At 38.7% G+C, this 24,654-nt stretch overlaps 1 protein-coding gene across 1 annotated transcript in view; it reads right to left on the reverse strand.

The window, feature by feature from the left end:
• l(2)k05819 (transmembrane protein 94-like protein l(2)k05819) overlaps positions 1–24,654 on the reverse strand; it is a 304,060-nt gene that overhangs the window by 187,437 nt on the left and 91,969 nt on the right. The window lies entirely within an intron of this gene.

Genomic DNA, 24,654 nt, shown 5'->3' on the forward strand with positions numbered 1-24,654 from the left:
TACCTAGATGTTTGATTTTTGGTACTAGGGATGATTTTATAGGGGTTGTAAATGACCTGAGTTGTTAATTTTATGAGGAAATGAACTTACATTTTAAATAATAATGCTAGAATCTCACAGGCTACCCAAAACACTTATTACATTACTTATTACATTACATCGTGAGGCAATCAGTCCCTACGAAGAATTATAGCAGCGTTATGTAGAAAGGTAAGTCACTTGTTCATGTAAGTACTGCACTAACGATGATATTCTGAAAGGCAAGTACACACTACTTATTTACTTTGCGCGTATGATAATCGGTAAAACAGTCTACACATAAACCTACATTGCACTTCGTACACTGGGTTCTAGGCCTAGCAAGGCAGTTTTCTGACACGCATCTTCTTCTCTTCGCTCCTGGAATTGTAGAAGGCCAGTGATGCATTCCATCGTACCGAAGTTCCTGCACTGCATTATGTCCAAAACAATGAGATCTGCTGAACAAGGGAGCAGCTTTGTAGAGTGTGAGGTAAGTCTGGACAATTGCTCGTCGAAAATCAAGGTGAGAAATGCCTTCTCCAGACATGTGTTTCAGCTGCCATGCATTATGCATTCCTACATCAACGAGCCAGGCAAATATTGCCCAGTACCATTTTTTCCCTCGTATTCCGATTCGCACATCTGTCAAGTTACGACCCATACGACGGACCTTCCATACCCACATTGTACTGAGAAATCATGTATGGCTGACACTCTGACTTTTCCACCTCTAGCCTGTCCTTTTTCTTTCACATAACGAGATACATGTTTTTCAGGGTGCACTCCATAGCATGTAGATGCTACGGTTACTACTGAATTATCCACCCAACGGCAAACCTGAACACCTTCCTCTAAGCTCTTTAGGTAATCATATGTACCCCGCTTTTCCTTCTTCATGGTAGCGGAAGATTTCAGATTACAATCCTTAGGAATGCGATTTTCTCGAAGTGTGCCTGTAGCACCATATCCCTGTGCACCAAGATGTGTTAGCAATCCCATTCCAGTGAAGAGATTGTCGAAGTATAATTTTAAAATTTTTTTTTTTGCTAATTGCTTCACGTCGCACCGACACAGATAGGTCTTATGGCGACGATGGGAGAGGAGAGGGCTAGGAGTGGGAAGGAAGCGGCCGTGGCCTTAATTAAGGTACAGCCCCAGCATTTGCCTGGTGTGAAAATGGGAAACCACGGAAAACCATCTTCAGGGCTGCCGACAGTGGGGTTCGAACCTACTATCTCCCTAATACTGGATACTGGCCGCACTTAAGCGACTGCAGCTATCGAGCTCGGTGAAGTATAATTTGAAGGGCAAATTTTTCAGGTCCGGTCAAAGATTATCCAGCATTGTTACAAGAGGGGCTGCACACTTCCCAAATTCTGCTTCATACTGGGCATTCGCTTTAGGATTTTTCCTTGGTATATTTCAAAATCTACAAGATATCCATGACAAGTGTTTAGACACCATACCTTGAAACCAAAATGAATGGGTTTTCCTCTTATAAATTGTTTGCAGGAATGCCTTCCGAAATATGGCACCATACACTCATCATATGACAAGTGCTCCTCAGCTTGAAAGTTTTAAATGAAACGGGCACGTAGAAGGTCAATCAGAGGTGTCAGCTTCCACATTTTGTCGTTGAAATTTGGTTTCGTATTATTAACACAGTGAATGAAACGGCAAATTTCAAGAAACCTGTTTCGCCGCATAGCACTTGCCACCACAGAATGGTGCACATCACACGTGTCCTCCCAATATGATCTCTTCGATGGAACGGTATTGTATCCAGATAAAATCAAAATTGCAATGAAAACTTTCATTTCTTGCCTAGTAATATTGGGGGAAGGACAATTCAAAAAGCTGGCATATTTGTTAAATTCAGAAACTAAATGATCAAAAATGTCATCTGTAAAAATTGACTTGAACAGTTCAACGCACAATTTTTCTCGAAGTTCGGTGAAGTCACTGTTGGGGAATATTCCTGAACGTGTGATAAGGTTTCGCTTTTCCCATTTTGCAGGAATTTGATGTACCTTTCTGGGTCTTACTTGTGCCAACTCAGCTTGATCCACTTCAACAGGCACCTCTTCGAAGTCTTGATAGTCAGTTGGAGTTTCACGGGTCACTAATTCTGTGTTCGCTAGAAGCTGGCTACCAGGTAAATTGTCGGCGAAGCCACCTCCATCTTCATTTCTGCCGTCTTCGTCCGACAAAACTGCAGCGTCTGGAGGCTCGATGAATACATTTTCTACGTCGGAAAGTTCATCATTTTCCAACAAGTCGAGTACTTCTTGTAATGAAATTCGCCTAGAAAAATGTACGAACCCATAAATGTGAAGCACGTGAAAAGACTGGACGAATAACTGCATTAGAGATACATTTAAACAAGAAAACCACAGTGAAGTGTCAATTTTATGTGAAAATTTTACTCTGTGTGATTAAAAATGGTTTAATTTAACCATATAATTTATAGCCTACACTATTATGCACTGCTAGGTTGATAATGAAGAATGAAATGAACGGAAAGTAACATCAGAACTATAACAATTATAGGCTGAGTTATGCCGGACAGAAAGACAGCACTTCCGCCCAGCGTGCCAGATAAGTACCACCAAATTTCTACTTCACATGAAAGGACACCAATCATCGCCAAGACATGCCTAAGCTAATCCCCATACACATACGCACCTTAGAGAAAAATCTAGCGCAATAGGGTCCATATATATAACTATAGAAGGAAACAGGAATTACTTACTTCAAACGTGCAGCCATAACTGGCACTCGTGAAAACAAGTCTTTTTTTATGTAGCTATACCACACAAATGAGCACAATATACTAAAACCAAGTCACGTAAGATAGGCGGGACTTCTATGAGCACGACAATACCGTAGTAAACAATACAGTGCGCGCGGTTTCAATAATAAGAGTCCAAGAAGACTGTGTAGTTTGCCGTGCCATATATGGCACGCTGGGCGGATTCAGGTTAAACAACAAGCATCATCATCAACAAGCAAGCACACCTAGAAGCTTCTTTAGAGTCCCATAGGTGTGGGTATTAGTTGATGCCAGATCAGAACAGAGCAGTTCAACACCTCCCAAAGCAACTGTAAGGTCGGCTTGTGTTATCTTGCAGCAATGTGGAGCTTTTACCTCACAACTCATGTAGTCTTCTAGAACTTTTTCAGTGTTGATGTGCCCTTCACATGCAGAAATATGATCACATAACGCATCTCAATGTTTGACAATTTTTCCACCAACCCCATTACTTTACAACCGATGTTGAGACAATATAACTGATACGAGGTGCGGTCTAATGGTATAAGCGGGAGGGCTGGAGTACATAATTTAGTATGGTGGGAAATTGGAATGAAACAGGGAAAATATAAATGTGAAGATTCTTGCTAACTAACTAGTAGAACCGCCTACACACAAGAAAGAAATTCAGTCACCTTAAATGAAACTAGGATAGGAGGTATGATCACCAAGTAAATAATAAAGAACTAAAATGTTTATAATGCCCAACAGGAATTGTGAATATTTTATAGCATTATTTTTTATATCAGCTGTATTCATAGATCATCATACTGTTCATGTTGGTAAATCAAGCAACTCTGATGCACACATTAAGTGTATAGCCAGTGTAATTCTCCAAGTAAATTAATAAGTAATAATATTGTATAGTCAGCAATCTGCTTTCAGATATACAATTTTATTGTTATAACCTTTGGTGATTTCAAAAGCAAGCAAGCAAGCAAGTTAGCAAGCATGGGAAACCACGGAAAGCTACATTCAGGGCTGCCGACAGTTGGGCTCAAATCCACTATATTCCGAATGCAAGCACATACAGGTGAGACAATGATCTTCGGTTAAAGTCTGTATTAAGGTATAGATTTACTCTCTTCATGTCGTGTAATATATCAGTTCAACATTGCTTAGATCATCTCTTGGATATATTTCCAACATGATGTCCATCTCTCCAATTTTGTCTGCTTCTACTTGTAGCATGTCTAAGCCATTCCAGTTGGCATTCATGAATTTGCTCCTGTATCGGCTCAATGCAGAATCATTTTCTTATGTCAACATTGGAAACACAGCCCAACTTAGTGATGCCTTCTGACCATTTCAGCATCTATCTTCCTTTCATTCTTTCTTTCTTTCTTTCTTTCTTTAGTTGGTCGGTCAAAGTGGAGGCTTATCCTTAAAGACAAAGCTCTTCACAATAAACTTTTTAATATGAGAAACTTCTTGCAAGGATTCTACTTAGCCATTTCCAGGTTGTCTCTGAGAAGATTCTTCCTGAGTCTCAGTATGGTTTCTGTGCTTCAAAAAATGCAGAGAATAATGGCAATTACTCTACTTAGTGTTTTATGTATACAGCAGGATAAGACAATGATGTGGTTACGGCCGCTGAAAGATAATTGGCTTTGAGATTCACAGAGATGTTGGGCTTTCAGAACCTTATCCCACCGAATGTTTTAAAAGTCTGGAAGAGAATGACACGGAGTTGTCACATTTGTTGCTCCAACTCCCTCAAATGCCATCAATCTGCTATTTTGAGAATAAAAGCCCAATGACTAATCAACTGTAACAATAAGTTCGGCAGCATAGAGTGACTAACAAAAACACTGTCAGTTCTGTTATCCTCAAAGATAAACTTACCTTCCCATTGGCAAAAGAAGCCACCACTTCCATTTCCAATGTTGCTCATGTCCGCAGAAATTACCTCCTCATTACTCTGCACATGTCCCCCGGGTAGTGCCAAGAAAGCGACAATATTTATGATGAGACCGAACTGTCTTAATTGACCTCTCGGTTAAAGATTAAGGAGAAAGAATACCCGAATAGGTTCTTCTCAGGATCCTTAAGTTCATAAGATTGGACCATCAATACAAATTTACCAACTCAGCGAAGAGGATATAAGGAGATCAAAGTGTGAATATTTATCCAAAAGCTTGAAGAATCATCAAATTGATGTCATCTTACTCCAAGAAACTCATGCTGAAGATGACGTACAGATTTACAGCAGAGGAAGGATTCAAGGGTTTAAGCCTGTGGCTAGAAACAATCATCCCAAATATGGATTAGTAACCTATATAAGAAATAACATCAGCAACTACGAAGTTCTGCCATCAACTTCAGATGACAATGTCTTTACAGCAATAGTTAAGGTGGCTAACCTGACGATAATCAACTTACACAAACCACCAGGATTCATCTGGCCTTCTCCACCCCTACACACACTACAACAGCCAAGCATCATCGCTGGAGACTTCAACAGCCATCATACTCTCTGGGGATATTAGGAGTGTGATGAAAATGGAGGACAAAAATTTGTTGACTGGATGGATACAGAAAACCTCAAACTCGTTTATGATGCTAAAGATAAAGCAATTTTTATCTCTGTACGATGGAAACATGGCTATACACCTGGCCTACGCTTCATTACGCAGTTTCCAAACATTCCCAATGAGGGCGTCGCACAGTACTAGCCAGGTTCCCTCACAGCTAGCACCAGCCAGTAATTCTCCAGACAGGTCTGTTCATACCCATTATCCTCTCCTACTCGAGACCACGATGGAACTTCAACAAAGCAAATTGGACAGAATTTTCAAAACAGACTGACTCAAATATAAGATGGATAAAACCCAATTTCAACAACTACAGCAGATTTATTGGTAAACTGAAAGGTGCAGCAAAACGATGCATACCAGGAGGTTACCGCAAAGAGTACATCCCTGGCTGGAATGAAGACAACAAAAAGCTTCTCAAGGAATATGAAGACAATGGTGATCCTGCAACTGCCTCTGTCCTTCTATAATCACTAAATGAAAACAGATAAAACAAGTAGCAAGAAATCGTAGAATCCTTGGACCATACTCACTCCAGCAAAAAGGCCTGGTCCTTAATCTGGAAACTGGAAACAACAAAAAATACCATCAGGCAAAAATGTAACATAAACTTAGATGATATGGCCAAACACATGATTACTAACTCCAAGTCAAGAAAGGAAAAAGATATCATAAGACAAGTCAGACAACAATTGAATAAAAGGAAAAGATCAGCTTCACAATCATCTGAGTTCTCTGTCACATTTCAACTAGAAGAGACTATAGAAGCTATGAAGTGCATGAAACCTGGAAAGGCAGCAGGTGTTGATGGCATTTATCCCAAATTTCTGTTACACAGTGGTCCAGCTACCGTTAGATGGTTGAACACCTTTTCCAACACTGTAGGAACAGGTTTTCTGCCTCCACTATTCAGGAAAACCCTATCGTTGCTATAAGACCTATCTGTTATTAAATGTTGAACATGAAAATAATCACTTGTAAAAGACCTATCTGTGTCGGTGCGACGTAATGCCACTAGCCAAAGCCTATTCAGGAAAACCAAGATCGTTGCTATACTAAAGCCAAACAAAGACCCTTCAAAAGTTGAAAACTACTGCACCATTGGACTCCTTAGTGTCACATTCAAGCTGCTGGAGAGACTGATTTACAATAGAATCTCCTCGGCCATCAACAAGAGCAAGCTGGATTTAGACCAGGAAGAGGATGTGAGGAATAGGTGCTAACAGTAGCAACTCATATGAAAATGGCTTTGAGAAGAAGTTGATAAGCATGGGTGTCTTCTTAGATCTAACTGCTGCTTATGAGAGCGTTTGGTATGACAAACTGCTGCTCAAATTCATTAGTGTCATCCCTTGTCGGAAACTAACAACTCTAATAGGCAATATGCTCAGCAATAGGTATTTCCAAATGTTTTCAGAAAACTCTACAAGTAGGGTGCACAAAATAAATGATGGGCTCCCACAGGGATCTGTGCAGGCTCCACTCCTTTTTAATTTGTACACATACGATCTTCCAAATACCAAGTCCAAGAAACGTATTTACGCTGATGATATTGCCTTGATAGCCCAGGATCAAAGCTTCCCCGAAGCTGAAGCAACATTAATATCAGATTTGAAGATACTGGATGAATACTTCGAACATAATTCTCTTCGACCGAATCCTCAAAAGACTGTTGTATCAACTTTCCATCTGCGGAACAAACATACAAATTACAATCCTACAATCATTTTGAGAGATGAGATTCTCCAATACTGCAGTAACCCTAAATACCTAGGGGTGACCCTGGACAGATCACTGACATACAAAATGTATCTCAAGAATGTAGCAGCTAAAATTAAAACCTGAAACAACATATTACAGAAGTTAACAGGGACCACTTGGGGTGTCAATGCAACAGTCCTTAGATCCACAGCTCTGGCTCTTTCATACTCAGTTGCAGAATACTGCTGTTCTACATGGTTAAACAGTGCTCACACTAAAATAATTGACATGCAGCTCAATCAAGCAATGCACCTCATCAAAGGATGTATTCGATCTACTAACACGCACTGGCTATCAGTTCTAAGTAACATTCCACTCCCATCCCTAAGAAGATCTCAGTCATTGCTGAACATATGGAAGAAAGTTGGAAACAACCCACTGTTGCCAATACATTCAGATTGTCCAGTATTATTACTGCAGCGATTAAAGTCCAGACAACCATCATGGCGAACAGCAATCAGTCTGCATGACAATCACTTCAAAATACTAGATGTATGGAACAATAAGTGGCAGAGCCAAAACTCCCTGACACATCAATATTTAATAAAAATTCCTTGGGAGCAGCCCACAGGCTTCAAGAAGCCGTTGAGTGGATTAACCATCTGGACATAGTACTATATTGTGAAATAAATACATACATACATACATACATACATACATACATACATACATACATACATACATACATACATACATACATACATACATACATACATACATACATACATACATACATACATACATACATACATACATAAATAAATAAATAAATAAATAAATAAATAAATAAATAAATAAATAAATAAATAAATAATCTATCTTCAGTGATTTAGATAAAACCTTTGACCATAAAGGCTGGCAATAGCTCTTTTGAACAATGGAAAAGATAGGCACTGATTGGAGGGACAGGCACCTTATACTAAATGTATGGTATATAAAATGCAGAACACTGAGACTGAAATCAATGAAAGCAGGAGAAATGCCAAAATAAGAAGAGGAGTCAGATAGCACTGTCCACTCTCTCCTGACCTGTTTAAGACGGTCATAGAACATGTTCATTAAATAGAGAGCAATTGGGATCGAAATGGGTGGACTGCTTGATGAAAGCATTGTTATATTGGCACAAACAGGACAAGAAATAAGTGCTTAACTTATTAACAAAAATATTCATCAAATGGAAACTCAAAATTAATACTATGAAAACTAAGACCATGACAGTACGTAGGGCCAGTAGAACACATACATCAAATATAAGAACAGGAAAATAGGTTTGCTACCTTAGAAGTCTTACTGCACACAATAACAGAAGCATATCAGAAGTTAAAAGAAGGGTAGGAATAGCTAAACAAAACTCTCCTAAATAAGGATTTGCTTACCAAACGGAATGCGAGTTCAGAAACACAGAAGGCCTTTGTAAAAATGTTTGTTTGTGGGAGTGAAAGGTGGACATGGAAAAAACAAGAAAAAGGAAGGCTAGAAGCAGTAGATGTGCAGATCATCATCATCATCATCATCATCATCATCAGCAGCAGCAGCAGCAGCAGCATCATCATTTTCCAGCTCCAGTTTCCTGGGTGTTGTGTATAAGCGCCCGCCAATTCTTCCAGTCGAAGTATGGTTCCCGTTCCTCTATGTTCCCCCCACTTGACATTCTTCTTGCTGACCTCCGATTTCACTGTGTCCATCCATCCATTTCTTGGCCTGCCTACTGGCCTCTCCCTTATCACTTCTCAATCAAGTAATTCCTTGTTATTGTCTATCCTCATATCATGTCCAACCCATTGTAGCCTACGTCTTCCTAAAAGCTCGGTAACAGGTATTTTGATGCCAGCCTCCTTCCTGTTTGCTTCATTTCTAATCTTGTCTTTCCTGTTCTTTTGGTTCATTGTTCTAATGAATTTAATTTCTGTTGACTGGATCTTACTATTAGCCTTGTTATTAATTATTAATAGAGAAATGTACACTCAAGCCTTGTTATGTAGGGTATATGTTTCATGTCCATAGGTGAGAACTGGAATGAAGTAGGTATGAAACAGGGTCAGTTTCGCTTTCTGGGGTATTTTATCATTCCAGAGTAGATTTCTCACTTGAAAATAAAATTGAGAAGCATTCTGAGTCCTATTAAGTATTTCTTGATTTACTGTGTTATCTTTTGAAATGATACTTCCAAGGAATTTGAAGTTACAAACAGACTGCAATGGAGTTCCATCCAGAAAAATGTTTGAATCTGTGCCTTTCCTGTTGATAGTCATTTCAACAGTTTTTGTTTTACTGATGTTTAGTCCATATTCTTTAAACCTGTCATTCCAAAGATTTAGTTTCTCCTGTACTTCTGCTTCATGTTCTCCCCAGATCAGAAGATCGTCTGAAAATATTAGAGTGTTAGGCTCTTTGCAATTTTATGAACCGATCCATGACAATGATGAACAGGAGTGGTAATAAGGCGCTTCCCTGCTTGATTCCTCTTTTGGTTTCAAACCAATTGAATCTTCTATCCCCTACTTGGACGCAGCTAAAGCATTTTTGACAGAACATCTTTACTTTATCAATCAGAAAGTTTAGCACACCTATACCTTCTAGGTATGCCCAGATTATCTTCCTAGGTACACTGTCATAGGCCTTCTCGATGTCCATAAAAACCATCACTAAGTTCTTACCATATTTCCAGTGCTTCTCTGTTAGCATTCTGATGGCAAATATCAGGTCTCTAGTGCTTTGGTTCTACCTGAATCCATGTTGCTCTTCCTCTAATAGCAGTTCTACTATATTCCTGATTCTTCTTTCAATTATCTTTTCCGAAGTTTAAGTGAATGAGAAAGTAAAAGTGATGCCCCTATAATGCGCACATTTCTTCCTGTTTCCCTTTTTATAAAGGGGGATAATGATACCTTTCGTCAAGTCCTCTGGTATCCTGTTCACTTTCCAGATGACAGAGTACCTCTATACAACCACTGTATGCCTTGTGCTCCAGCTGTCTTTATCATGTCAGCAGTAAGATCATCAAACCCTGGGAATCTACCATTTCTCATGTTCTTCAGCTCAGACTCCACTTCTAGCCATGTTAGTTGGTGTTGTGCTCCGTCACTCGCACTTAAACTGCAGTCTTCAGTGGTATCATGAATTTCATCTTCTTGGTGGATTCATCTCAGTCTTTTCTAGCCTCTTCTTTGCTGCATTTCTTTCTCTCACAACAGTTTTCACCCTCTCATTCCACCATAGTGGTTTTTTTTCTCCCTACATATTGCACTTGTCTTTGCATATAGTGTTTTGGCTTCTGAAACCAGGGTGTTCTTGAATGACAGCCATCTTCTTCTACTCCTCTTTTTTCATTCTTTGGTAATTTGGCTGAGATCTTTCTTCAGTATTCTTCTTTCTTCCCATCTGCTCCTAGCAGCCAGGTCTTTTTCTTTGGCATTTTCTTGCACTTGACATTCTGCAAATGGGCATTTCTAAAGTGGGCGACCAAAAGCTGGTGGTCACCATTGAGACCTTCACTCGGAATAACCTTAACATCAGTAATTAACAGGCTAGCATATCTATCGGTTATAATATAGTCTATTACTGTCCTCTGCTTCCCACCCCAACTGTAGTATGTGATTTTGTGGCTGTCCCTCTTCTGAAACCAAGAGTTTTGTATGCTCAGGTTATTCTGTGCACAGAAGTCTATCAGGTTCTCTCTCTTCTGGTTTCTGTCACCATAGCTGTGGGGGCCAATGATGTCTTCGCAGCTTTGCCTATGCGCCCCAACTTGAGCACTCAGGTCTCCCATAATTGTGATGTTGTCTTTCTTCATTTGGTCCTCTAGATCTACAAGGAATTGATCCTTTTCATCAGCAGGACAGCCTGCCTGTGGGGCATATACTTGGAGAAAGGTATGAAATGCCTGGCCAGCACGTAATTTCATTTAAATGATTCTGTTACTCATATAACTTAAGTCCGTCTGCACATCAACATCTTTGTGGAGAATGAAAGCAACTCCATTTTTGGCTTCATTAGGGTTTCCACTCCAGTACAAGATATAACCATTTTGTAAGGTTTTATTTCTTGAATCTTTCCATTTCATCTCACTCAACCCTAAAATTCTGAGTTTACCAAGCTCGATAGCTGCAGTCGCTTAAGTGCAGCCAGTATCCAGTAATCAGGAGATAGTGGGTTCGAGCTCAACTGTCGGCAGGCCTGAAGATGGTTTTCCGTGGTTTCCCATTTTCACACCAGGCAAATACCGGGGCTGTGCCTTAATTAAGGAAACAGCCGCTTCCTTCCACTTTCTAGGCCTTTCCTATCCCATCATCGCCGAAAGACCTATCTGAGTCGGTGCGACATAAAACAAATATTGATGGTTATGAATTTCATGTTTTTGGTCCGTATTGAACTGAGAATAATATATAAGTAATAATAATAATAACGTAAATGTTTCCACCTTTTCAATACAATATATTCACAAAATTACAAAATTATACGGTACTAGTTTCGACCCATGTAGAGGTCATCATCAGCCGTATTGGAGCAAAGATCATTTGTGGCGAAATCCTAAGACAATATTATTTTAAAGAATAACAAGTGAAATGAGATGTTATGGTAATAGTTAATAATACAAGGAATATACATACTAAGAGGTTTTTAACAAAGAATAAAGTATAAATGGGGTGTTGTAAAAATTATAATCATGGAAATCAGTAAGTTCTTGTATTGAAATGAAATATGGCTTAGGAAGAGGGCTTAAGGTGGGGCTGAAGGGTGCGGGAGAAAGTGTAATTGTCTTGGAAAAGTACCTTTGATTAAATTTAGGATTGAGTTTAGGTTGGCTGCATTATTGTTTCTGAGGAAAGTGATAAATAGATCGAAGAGTATGTTGGGTTTCTCTGAGATTTCATTGAGATTGTGACTGGCATTAAAGTATTGGTCTAGGTGTATGTAGTAATTTTCCATTATGTTCAGTAAAGGGCCCTTGTTTGCTAATACGAGGATGTCCATGTCTTGTTCAATATTGGTGAAATTATGGTTATAATCTTGCATGTGTTGGCCGATGGCTGAAAACTTGTTGTATTTTATTGCGTTAGTGTGCTCATGGTATCTGATAATGAAGTTTCTCCCGGTTTGCCCGATGTAGGTTTTTTTACAGGTGGTACATTTGATCCTATAAACTCCTGATTTTAAAAAACTGCTGGTCTTGTTGATGTGTGAAGTATTGTATAAAACATTCATGTTCTTATTGTGGGTTTTGAAGGCTATTTTAACGCCTTGTTTCTTAAAGATGTTGGTTAACTTGTAGATATCATTGTTGAACGTGAAGGTGGAAAATGTTAGAGGTTTGGTTATTTCTTTTTTGAGGGTAGTTTTTGGGCGATGTTTGTGTTTATTGATTATCCTTTCTATAATATGATTGCTGAAGCCGTTGAATTTTGCGATTCCACGGATTGTGTTGAGTTCGTTTTTTAGATCTTTATTGGACATAGGTATGCTGAAGGCTCGGTGAACTAGGCTGTTGTATGTGGCTCGTTTGTGGGACTGGGGGTGCACTGAATCTTGGCGATTTAACCATCACTAGAAACTCAGATTCTTTCAGTTATAAAATTTTCAGAAAACCCACTCAAACAGCCTCCACCATTCGCCAAGATTCAGTGCACCCCCAGTCCTACAAACGAGCCACATACAACAGCCTAGTTCACCGAGCCTTCAGCATACCTATGTCCAATAAAGATCTAAAAAACGAACTCAACACAATCCGTGGAATCGCAAAATTCAACGGCTTCAGCAATCATTTTATAGAAAGGATAATCAATAAACACAAACATCGCCCAAAAACTACCCTCAAAAAAGAAATAACCAAACCTCTAACATTTTCCACCTTCACGTTCAACAATGATATCTACAAGTTAACCAACATCTTTAAGAAACAAGGCGTTAAAATAGCCTTCAAAACCCACAATAAGAACATGAATGTTTTATACAATACTTCACACATCAACAAGACCAGCAGTTTTTTAAAATCAGGAGTTTATAGGATCAAATGTACCACCTGTAAAAAAACCTACATCGGGCAAACCGGGAGAAACTTCATTATCAGATACCACGAGCACACTAACGCAATAAAATACAACAAGTTTTCAGCCATCGGCCAACACATGCAAGATTATAACCATAATTTCACCAATATTGAACAAGACATGGACATCCTCGTATTAGCAAACAAGGGCCCTTTACTGAACATAATGGAAAATTACTACATACACCTAGACCAATACTTTAATGCCAGTCACAATCTCAATGAAATCTCAGAGAAACCCAACATACTCTTCGATCTATTTATCACTTTCCTCAGAAACAATAATGCAGCCAACCTAAACTCAATCCTAAATTTAATCAAAGGTACTTTTCCAAGACAATTACACTTTCTCCCGCACCCTTCAGCCCCACCTTAAGCCCTCTTCCTAAGCCATATTTCATTTCAATACAAGAACTTACTGATTTCCATGATTATAATTTTTACAACACCCCATTTATACTTTATTCTTTGTTAAAAACCTCTTAGTATGTATATTCCTTGTATTATTAACTATTACCATAACATCTCATTTCACTTGTTATTCTTTAAAATAATATTGTCTTAGGATTTCGCCACAAATGATCTTTGCTCCAATACGGCTGATGATGACCCCTAGATGGGTCGAAACTAGTACCGTATAATTTTGTAATTTTGTGAATATATTGTATTGAAAAGGTGGAAACATTTACGTTATTATTATTATTACTTATATATTATAAAACAAATAGCAAAAAAAAAAAATTAAAAAAAAATCCTGAGTGTGCGTCTGTCCATGAGGTCTACAATTTCTTTGCATATATCAGTAAGGGTGAGGATACTGAAGGTTCCAATTCTGAGCTGTTTCTTCCTGTGTAATGTCGGTTTCTTCCTGCATCTCCGATGAGCTTCGGGTTGTTGTTAACAGTCATGAGTATGCAAATGCATATTTTGTTTACCGATATGTAGACCTGAAAAACTGACAAGGAAGTGTGTCTGAAGGGGAAATTGGATCAAATAATAAGTTTCATAGTGCATAATTATGCATATTTGCACATATTTGAGATTAGTGCATACATTTCTAATTTCGGACTTATTGTGCATGTTTTCGACTTCTGTTGAGCATATTTTAACATGTTTTACAAGTAGTCTCCAAGGAAAGGTGAAGTAAATAATGTCATGAACTCTTTCGGCAATGGAATGGTTCAAAGGGAACTGGCACTCATCATGACACAATTCCAAATCATACCAGGATCAATCAAGAAGTTAGAAACAGGTGGGTTGCGTGTTGGTGATCCGATGGATACTATGAAGAATGTGAAGCATGAACTGGAAGGTATCCTAGGAAATCTCAGACTTGTCCTTAAACGAAATCCAGGCTACGACATCATGGTAGCTATAAACAAATATTTGGATGGTACTGATAATGTAGATACACCGGAATGTTTAACACCTACACTCGCTCCCGAGTTAAAGTACTATCCTGTTACATCTGTAGTTTCAACAGAAAGACGCCACAGGTTTATATCAGAAAACTTGGAGAAGACTGCTGTTATATACTGCAAAGCAAATTATGGACAGAAAAAGTTGGGTGCGCAGTGTAAAATGAAAGAGAAATGTGTCTTTAAGCGTGTTTCTTCATGCTTGTGTGTGTTTTTTCTTGTTTTTCTTTCGGTTTTCTCACAACCTTATTAATTGACTTATCATGTGTATTAATTAACACACTGTGTATTATCTAGGAGATGTGTGTATATTGTTTTAACAATGAACACCGATAGATTGACACGTCTCACAAACTATGCACGGATTGTTTGTACTAGTGGAACAGCCGCAGCTATAAGTAGTGTGATTTTCTGTTTTTCATTCAGTTATTTATTCATAATGATATTATGTATTGTGTGGGTGAATTGCAGGAGTCTAGTAAAGGAATGTTACATGTTTAATAGCATGAAAATAAGTGCACACTTATATGCATATTTTACCACTTTTTGCAGCATAGTTGCATGCTTATATTGGTGGTTTATACCGTACAGCATATTAATCCAATGTCTAGGATGTTTGTGAGTTGTATGAAGAGTTGTTGTCATGTCTGCTAATTAAAACAGTTTGACATCCAAGGCTTGTTTTGGTTTCGAAAGCAACAAACTCATCAACTCTGTTCAGTTGACTTGCTAGGCCTAACATTGTAGAGGATTTTCTGTTGGGGTAATCTCCCTTAGCCTTTGGCAATCCCCTGCTACACCTCCAAGGCAACAGCATTTTGGTGAATTTGTGTGTCATTTCCTACACAAAGGCTTCACCAAGTCTCCCAAGGGAGAACTCCTTCTCCCTTAATCGTTGGTACTCCCTTAGTTTGTCGGGTTTGATACTGGCCGCCCAACCCTCGGCCAGACATCTGCAGGTAGTACAGTCTACTGTCACATGCGGTAGCAGAGTGTTGCTGACTTGACACTTTAGATCCGTGAATACAGAGGAGAATTAATCATACAACTTGAGCAGAAAAGCAATAATGAAGTACTATGAGAAGTAGGAGAAGGGAGAAGCCTCATCAGTGAAATCGAGAGAATATTAAGATCTGTGATCACACCATACAACACAGCAAATTCCACTGCAACATTTTTGAGGGAAGAGATGAAGAGGTCGACCAAGAGAGAGGTTTTTTAACAACTCATAAGATGAGTTGCAGCTCTTACTCCAAGCTGAAAATAGCTCAGGTCAGAAACCTGGCTGCAACAACAAGACTTGGCCTTTAAATTATCAATCAATCAATCAATACTGATCTGCATTTAGGGCAGTCGCCCAGGTGGCAGATTCCCTATCTTTTGCTTTCCTAGCCTTTTCCTAAATGATTTCAAAGAAATTGGAAATTTATTGAACGTCTCCCTTGGTAAGTTATTCCAATCCCTAACTCCCCTTCCTATAAATGAATATTTGCCCCAGTTTGTCCTCTTGAATTCCAACTTTATCTTCATATTGTGATCTTTCCTACTTTTATAAACGCCATTCAAACTTATTCGTCTACTAATGTCATTCCACGCCAACTCTCCGCTGACAGCTCGGAGCTTAGTCGAGCAGCTCTTCTTCTTTCTCTCAATTCTTCCCAACCCAAACATTGCAACATTTTTGTAACGCTACTCTTTTGTCGGAAATCACCCAGAACAAATCGAGCTGCTTTTCTTTGGATTTTTTCCAGTTCTTGAATCAGGTAATCCTGGTGAGGGTCCCATTCACTGGAACCATACTCTAGTTGGGGTCTTACCAGAGACTTATATGCCCTCTCCTTTACATCCTTACTACAACCCCTAAACACCCTCATAACCATGTGCAGAGATCTGTACCCTTTATTTACAATCCCATTTATGTGATTACCCCAATGAAGATCTTTCCTTATATTAACACCTAGATACTTACAATGATCCCCAAAAGGAACTTTCACCCCATCAACACAGTAATTAAAACTGAGAGGACTTTTCCTATTTGTGAAACTCACAACCTGACTTTTAACCCCGTTTATCATCATACCATTGCCTGCTGTCCATCTCACAACATTTTCGAGGTCACGCTGCAGTTGCTCACAATCTTGTAACTTATTTATCACTCTATAGAGAATAACATCATCTGCAAAAGGCCTTACCTCCGATTCCACTCCTTTACTCATATCATTTATATATATAAGAAAACATAAAGGTCCGATAATACTGCCTTGAGGAATTCCCCTCTTAATTATTACAGGGTCAGATAAAGCTTCACCTACCCTAATTCTCTGAGATCTATTTTCTAGAAATATAGCAACCCATTCAGTCACTCTTTTGTCTAGTCCAATTGCACTCATTTTTGCCAGTAGTCTCCCATGATCCACCCTATCAAATGCTTTAGACAGGTCAATCGCGATACAGTCCATTTGACCTCCAGAATCCAAGATATCTGCTATATCTTGCTGGAATCCTACAAGTTGAGCTTCAGTGGAATAACCTTTCCTAAAACCGAATTGCCTTCTATCGAACCAGTTATTAATTTCGCAAACATGTCTAATATAATCAGAAAGAATGCCTTCCTAAAGCTTACATACAATGCATGTCAAACTTACTGGCCTAGAATACCTAGATGATACCTAGATGATGAATACCATATATAAGAGCAATGAAATATAGGTCTTTTACATAAAGGCTTATCTGAAGCTGGATATTTCCTGAATAAAAGGAAAAATCTTAAAACACTGATGAAAAAAATGAGCAAGATTGTTGCCCTGTACAAATACATACATAAAGCTATATAGTCTGATTACTGCTTATACCTGATGCTAAGAGTTCAGCTGCTTAGAGAATGGCTCCAAAAGATAGCTGATAGCTAGCAATTGAACACGCAGAATCCAGGTTAGCTCATCAGCCAGTGTTCTGGGAGAGTTGTAATGTTATGTTGCAATGGTAACATCACAACAGGCTCTGGACTAATCATATACTGTATTTTGACATTCTGTGTGTCTTCAGTTGTGAAAGTCATGATCTCTCTTCATGTACCATCAAGCTGAAGTCAACTACAGGTGACTGCATGGATGAAGCGCTGCCAGGTGTTTCTGTTTTCAACTAGACATTTCAGATCCTTAACTGATGAATACAGGGCTTTATTTTTAACACCTGACCAATGTGTTCGCCTCCTTGCCACCAATCATGTGTGCAGTGTGCACTTTTGAACTTTCTGCTTCAAATACTGCGTATACAATACAATCTTACCGTATAACAGATGCTGGGAGTTTCGTCCTTCCAGGGTTATACAGTGTGGTTCTAAAATACTTTACAAACTCTGGGGACAGGTTCCTTACACCAAAGATGTCATATAAACATATCAAGTTTAAGTTTACGTTCAACAGCTTTCCAGGAACAATCCAACAAAATTTCTCCCAGCACATCTTACAGGTGCTGTCTACAGGAATTTTATTCAGAATACTCTCCCAGACTTACTAGATGTGCTCTTGCAGATAAGAAGAAACATCTGGTTTGTGCATAATGGGGCTCCAACACATTATAGTCTCACTGTTCGAGGTGCATTGGCTGGTATGTACCATGACAGATGGATAAGTAGAGGATGACCAGTTCCATGGCCTGCACTTTCCCCTGGATTTTTATCTCTGGGGACACCTTAAACAATTGGTTTATTCAGCAAACAAACTGGTTGAAGAAACTCTTCTTTAATGTGTCATAGCCTGCAAAACCATTTGAAAGTTTGTGATAGTCTGTGATTCGACGAGCTGACAATGTCAATGTTACTTTAATATGTTCTTTCATTAATAACATTTTGAACTTCAACAAATCAAAAACGAAGGATTTGAGGACATATGTCTATGAACTTCTTTTTCTTCTTTTGGTGTAAGGAACCTGTTTTTTAAGTTTGTAAAAGTATTTTAGAATCACCCTGCACAGGCACTGTATTCAGAAAGCACATTCTGACTGATGCAAGTGTGTACTTCCACTGTAATGTTTCTGATCTCATTTTTGATGTTTCTTTTTAGTTTCTCCAATGTATGACTATTTGTCTGAAAAACCCTTTCTTTCAGTCTATCCCACAAATAAAAATAACTTCACCAGAAAGTTCTGAATAAATTCAACATGCACCAGATATGGTGATAAGTTTTAAAAATACTTTTTACACAATATGTACTGCTGTAATGAAAGCAATTTTGCAAATGAAAAATCCAGCGCTTCAACCTTCGAATGAGTACTCGCCATTGCAGGCTACAGACTGGCTTTCAAGGACAGAACCAGTGTTTTCGCATGCCTGCCAGTGAAGAAGAACACTATCATCAGTCAAGAGTTAAAAATAAAGCCCTGTACTTCTTTGATGGAGTCTAACCAACTCAACGCCAGCCATCTGTCTCTAAGTTCCCTCCACTTTTTCAAAGCATAATCATTTTCTCAATAGAGTCAGGCTGCCTCATTATGTACCCAAAGTAACCCAGCTTTAGCCTCACAATCAGGCCTCAAAGGACAGATGGGGTCTGATCTTCCGAATAATCCACTTATTTGTTTTCTTGGCAGTCCAAGATACATGTAAAAGTCTTATCCAGCGCCATAACTCAAATGCATCAATGTTCTTCCTATCCCTCATTTTTATGGTCCAACTTTTGACAACCATATGTAGCTATGAGAAACTTAAGTCCCTGAACTATTCTGATCTTAGTGTGCAGAGACACATCAGGCCATCTGAAGATCTTATTATGACTTTTGAATTCTGCTTTACCAAGAGTTAATCTGCTAATCCCAGAAGACTGATACTATCCACCTCTTCGAACACACCACCATCTTCAAGTTCAATGATGATAATGTTATCATCTTGATCTTACTAATGTTAAGATACAGCCCCATTCTTTCACTCTGGCAGGCTGAGTGGCTTAGACGGTTGACGCACTGGCCTTCTAACCCCAACTTGGCAGGTTCGATCCTGCCTCAGTCTGGTGGTATTTGAAGGTGCTCAAATACGTCAGCCTCGCATTGGTAGATTTACTGGCATGTAAAAGAACTCCTGCGGTATTAAATTATTGCACCTCGGCGTCTCCACAAACCGTAAAAGTAGTTGGGTTCCGGACTGAAATCCACCTCTTCTCCTAAGCTATCAATACTTACATCTGGACAAATTATCTCCATTCTCTTTCCACTTCCATTTGATCTCTCCTCCATCAGCTACTGAACCTTGAAAATTCCAGGTTTTGGTTTGAATGTAGATATACAGTATACTGGACGACCTTTTTTTGAGCTGCCTTTTATGTACTTCTCTTCTACATCAACATAAATATTATTGTCATAATAGCTATGTATATTACAGTATTTCTATATTTATTATGTAATATGTTTACAGACTTATCTATTGTAGTGGGCCGATGACCTCGATGTTAGGCCCCTTTAAACAACAAACATCATCTATCTATCTATCTATCTATCTATCTATCTATCTATCTATCTATCTATCTATTGTGGTAATACACTTTATCCTGTGCAAACCCATAAATTGGGAAGTACAGTAGGCGCTGGCTAATCGGACATTCAATAGTCCGACATTTCAAGTAATCGGACGTTTTGCTAGTTGTTTTACGTCGCACCGACACAGATAGGTCTTACGGCAACGATGGGACAGGAAAGGGCTAGGAGTGGGAAGGAAGAGGCCATGGCCTTAATTAAGGTACAGCCCCAGCATTTGCCTGGTGTGAAAATGGGAAACCACGGAAAACCATTTTCAGGGCTGCCAACAGTGGGGTTCGAACCTACTATCTCCCGAATACTGGATACTGGCCGCACTTAAATCGGACGTTTTGAACGCTTTTCATGTAGGAATGGTCAGCTCTATAGTCGGATGGTTTTGATGGGTGACCGCTTGGTAATCGGACAAAAGCAAACCCCTACTACTCCTGTTGCTTGGCGCCACTACAGATAGGTTATTATTAGGCAGTGTCAGTCAGTCTTAGCGAAGCGTAGCATCATAACCTTAACGTGTGTGTACTTAACTGTTAAGTGATTGTAAGTGTTACAGTTTAGTTCAGTGCGTTTAGTGTTAACAGGAGTTTACGTAAATAAAAGTACAATATACTGTGCAGTTAAAGTAGATTTTTGTGAAATGTCCACGGTCAAATGGAAACATGAGACTCTAACACTAAGTGTTAAAATTGAGATTTTAAGGAAATTGGACAAGGGAGAGAAGGTTGCTAACATAGCTTGAACACACAATATTCCGCGCACTACCATCTACTCGATCAAGAGTAGCAGAGAGAACATTGAGAAGTTTGTAAAAGATGCTGAAGGTGGTTCTTCATTACAGCAAACTGTGAAAGCAAGTATGCTTGTTTCTCAAAAAAAAAAGAAATTTACCTGAATAGATGCTACTTGTCCTTGATAATGCACCAGAACATGGATCAAATGATGTGTTAATGTCAAAAAATGGACGCATTAAGGCTCTTTTCATGCCTCCAAATTGCACTCCCCTGGTACAACCAATGGACCAAAACATAATTGAAATGGTGAAAAAGAGGTAGAAAAAAGATTTTGCTTGAGGCCGTTAGCTGTAATGATGACATCACTGTGACTTTGAAATCAATCGACTTGAATGACGCAGTATTCATGGTTGCAGCAGCCTGGGATACTGTACCGCAATCAGCAATAAGATTGTCGTGGAAGAAGTTATGGCCTTCACTGGACTCAGCTGAAGAAGGGCAACATTTTTTTTGATCCAGAAGATTTTATATCATTAGCAGACCTGATAGAGTCAGCAGTAACGCAGGCCCAAGGCATTGAGCTTCAACGAGTCGACATTCAAGATTGGTGTGACGAAAATATCGACTTTCAAGAGGCAATAACTGATGATGAAATTATAGCAAAGCTAGATACATCAAACCGAGAAGAAGATGAAGACTCATTAGAGGTGTTACCGAAGACAACTGTAAAAACTGAAGATGCGCTCTCTGCCATCAAAACCTGTATCAAATGGGGAGAAGGAAACTCCAGAGCAACCAGCACTTTAACTGCATTACGAAAGTTGAAGAGTGATGTACTTGTAAAAATATATAAAGGGAAGAAACAATCTACAATAGATAAGTGAGAACAGTACATACTGTCTGTCTGTTAGGTCATCAGCCCAGAGGCTGGTTGGATCCTCAAATAGCATCACCAAAGGCTATGCAGTTATAGGGAAACCACAAAAACCAATGGCAGTACCAAAATGAGGCGTACTAGGCAAGATGAGGAGTGAGGTAGTTTGCCATTGCTTTTCTTACTGGGCCAGACAGTGCTATTGTAGCACAACTAACCCTATGAGCAACACCTTTCATGACACTCAGACACACTGCTTGTGCTCTGAATGTCATTAATCAGCACCACCCATACCCCAGCAGCTTCCATATTGTCACAGCCATGGATGAGACTGGGACTTCAGTGGAAGCTACACTTTGCTCTAGTCTGTGCCAAGAGATGGATGCAAAAGTACTGTAACCATCAAGAAATGACAGCAGGCAGACAGTACATACAAATAATACATATTATTATTCTACTTAATTTTAAAAGTATAGTTTTTTCAATAAATGTATCCTACTTTATATTAAACTCTACAGCCTAATCAAATTGTGTGTTTTTAAATGCCAGATTCTGATATTCTGGATTACTTTCAATAGTCGGACACTTCCAATAATCGGACAACTTAATGGTCTAAGACATGTCCAATTAGTGAGCGCCTACTGTATGAATAAATAAATAAAATTATTATTTTCTTAATAAGAAAGGAAGAATTTAAAACAAAGTGTACATTAAAATAAGAAATATAGAAAACCTGACAATTCAGAATGATATGAGCAATGTAACATAATTAATAGCAGTCACAAAAAAAGTAATATAAACCTTGCTGAAACTAGCTTAATATTCCCTACATGTAGCGGAACACAATTACAATGCAGTCACTCAGAAATTCACCCAAAATTTACAAAAATTCCATTACATGATGAATAGCATAATAATTATAAGGCAATCGCATACAAATAACACTATGATTTACAGTAGATTTAGAGGTATGACAACTTACTATTAGCTTAACACTGTAAAAACAATACTGTAATGGTTATAGCATTCGCCATCCCATGTGCGACTTTGAGGTGGAGAAATCTAGCCAGTCCCAGTAGCAGTGACGCCACATATAGCATCCACCCGTTTGCTCCAACTGCACCACTCGTGGATGAGCCTAAGTGCAAGGCCAGCTCCTCTTCATTCACTCTGTGAATGTGCAAGGCCCAAGTGGAAGCAATCAGAAGATGAACCCAGAGCTTTCCAGCAGCTTTACCTCATCTGAAGGATCTTGCAGGGCTGACCTCTCTATACAAGGCAGGCGATCAAGCAGGGAATGGTTCAGTTTGAGTCCCGTTCTGCCAGCATCTGAGGACAGTGCTGCAAAGTGTGTTCTGCTTCAAATACTGGATCAGCGTGCTGCAGTATTGACGGAGTACTTCGTGTGAACTATGGAAGAGGGCAGTGAACGATGAGGGACAATGAAAGAAGACTGCAGTGGGAGTGTGAACCATGTATCTCAAACGGACTTATCAGAATGTTGTAAACTAGCTTAAATTGTGAACAGTGCAGCCGCTAATAGTGTACTGTGAGTTTTATTGTGAAATGCCCTAGGGTGCAAGTGAGAGTGACAGAAGTAACCGTAGTGTCAATGTGTTAGCTTGTAAGTGTCTGAGTGAATACTTGTGAGACTAAACATTGAGAACGCAGAGAGAGCACAAATTGTGTAATTGTATGTAGTAGTTATTAGTGATAAAATTGATACATTTTAGAGCAAATGCTACCAATTTACAATTATAAAGGTTTTAAAGTACAAATACAGTACATATATTTGTGAATGTACATAGTATTGATTAGGTGGAAACATCCAACCTTTATAATTGTGAATTGTAAAATCTTCAATACAGAAAAATGAAACTAATATCATGATATTAGACGAATGCTACCAGGTGAGTATTTATTCATCTACTAACCTGCCATCATGTTACAATACCATCACAAATTTCTTTCAAATACAATACCAATACAAATTTATTTCGTTAGCCTTCAATTGTTTATCTTCATTACAAAAAAGATTCTGTGATGGAAAGCACATTCAAGTTGTATCCTCTTGTTGATTTTCATAACCTGTCTTGAATTCTCATTAATTCAGTTCCTACTTGAAGTTCTTCACAATTTTAATATGTCTTATATATTTTATTGCTCCTTTTCCTTTTCTTTTCAAATGGCCTGGCCTTTCTTCACACAATTCCCATCCTACTTATAGTATCACAATGTTTTTGTACTTCTCTCTCTTTTTTTTTATTACCCAAACACATCATTGGTAAATAGCCAGATTATTAATCTGAGAATGATACAATTTTATCCCTGCTACAATATCTTTACAAATGTTAATTCTGTGAAGTAATCAAGCAGCTTTTTATTGTATTTTAAAAATTTAATTATTCTTCCTCTAACTTCTCAGATTACCAGAACTGACAAAGAATACCAATCAAGTTCTCTGTGACAGTGTTCCAAAAATAAATAAATGCATAATTCATTTGGCACAAGAATATGCAGTTAATCCTTAACGATGCAATAAATGCTACTGACATGTCTTGCTGATGGAATAAAGGTGATGATGTAAGATGGATATCGAAGCTTTCAATGTGCAAATGCCCCAGTTAACGATTGTTTCATTCTGTACCCCAAAGGCTCTCATCATTGTGACCAGTAGTTTAGAAACAATTTCCCTCATTCCTAGCATGACCCCATGACCTTGATGTGTGCTAACTTGTCCATGTGAAATGCAGCTTTTACAACGATTATGATGTGTAAATTATTATGGAATGGTAGGCACGTATTTCTCTTTCTTCTCTTCGTCCACTTTGTGAGGTTGCTATGTATGGGTATCAAATCTGATAATCAGATTGAGAATGAAGCCCTTCTTCTCACCAGGTTTAAAGACAATCATTACATTAAACAAAAATTCCC

Source organism: Anabrus simplex, chromosome 6 (genome assembly GCF_040414725.1).
Source record: "Anabrus simplex isolate iqAnaSimp1 chromosome 6, ASM4041472v1, whole genome shotgun sequence".
In the NCBI taxonomy this organism is placed as follows: domain Eukaryota; kingdom Metazoa; phylum Arthropoda; class Insecta; order Orthoptera; family Tettigoniidae; genus Anabrus; species Anabrus simplex.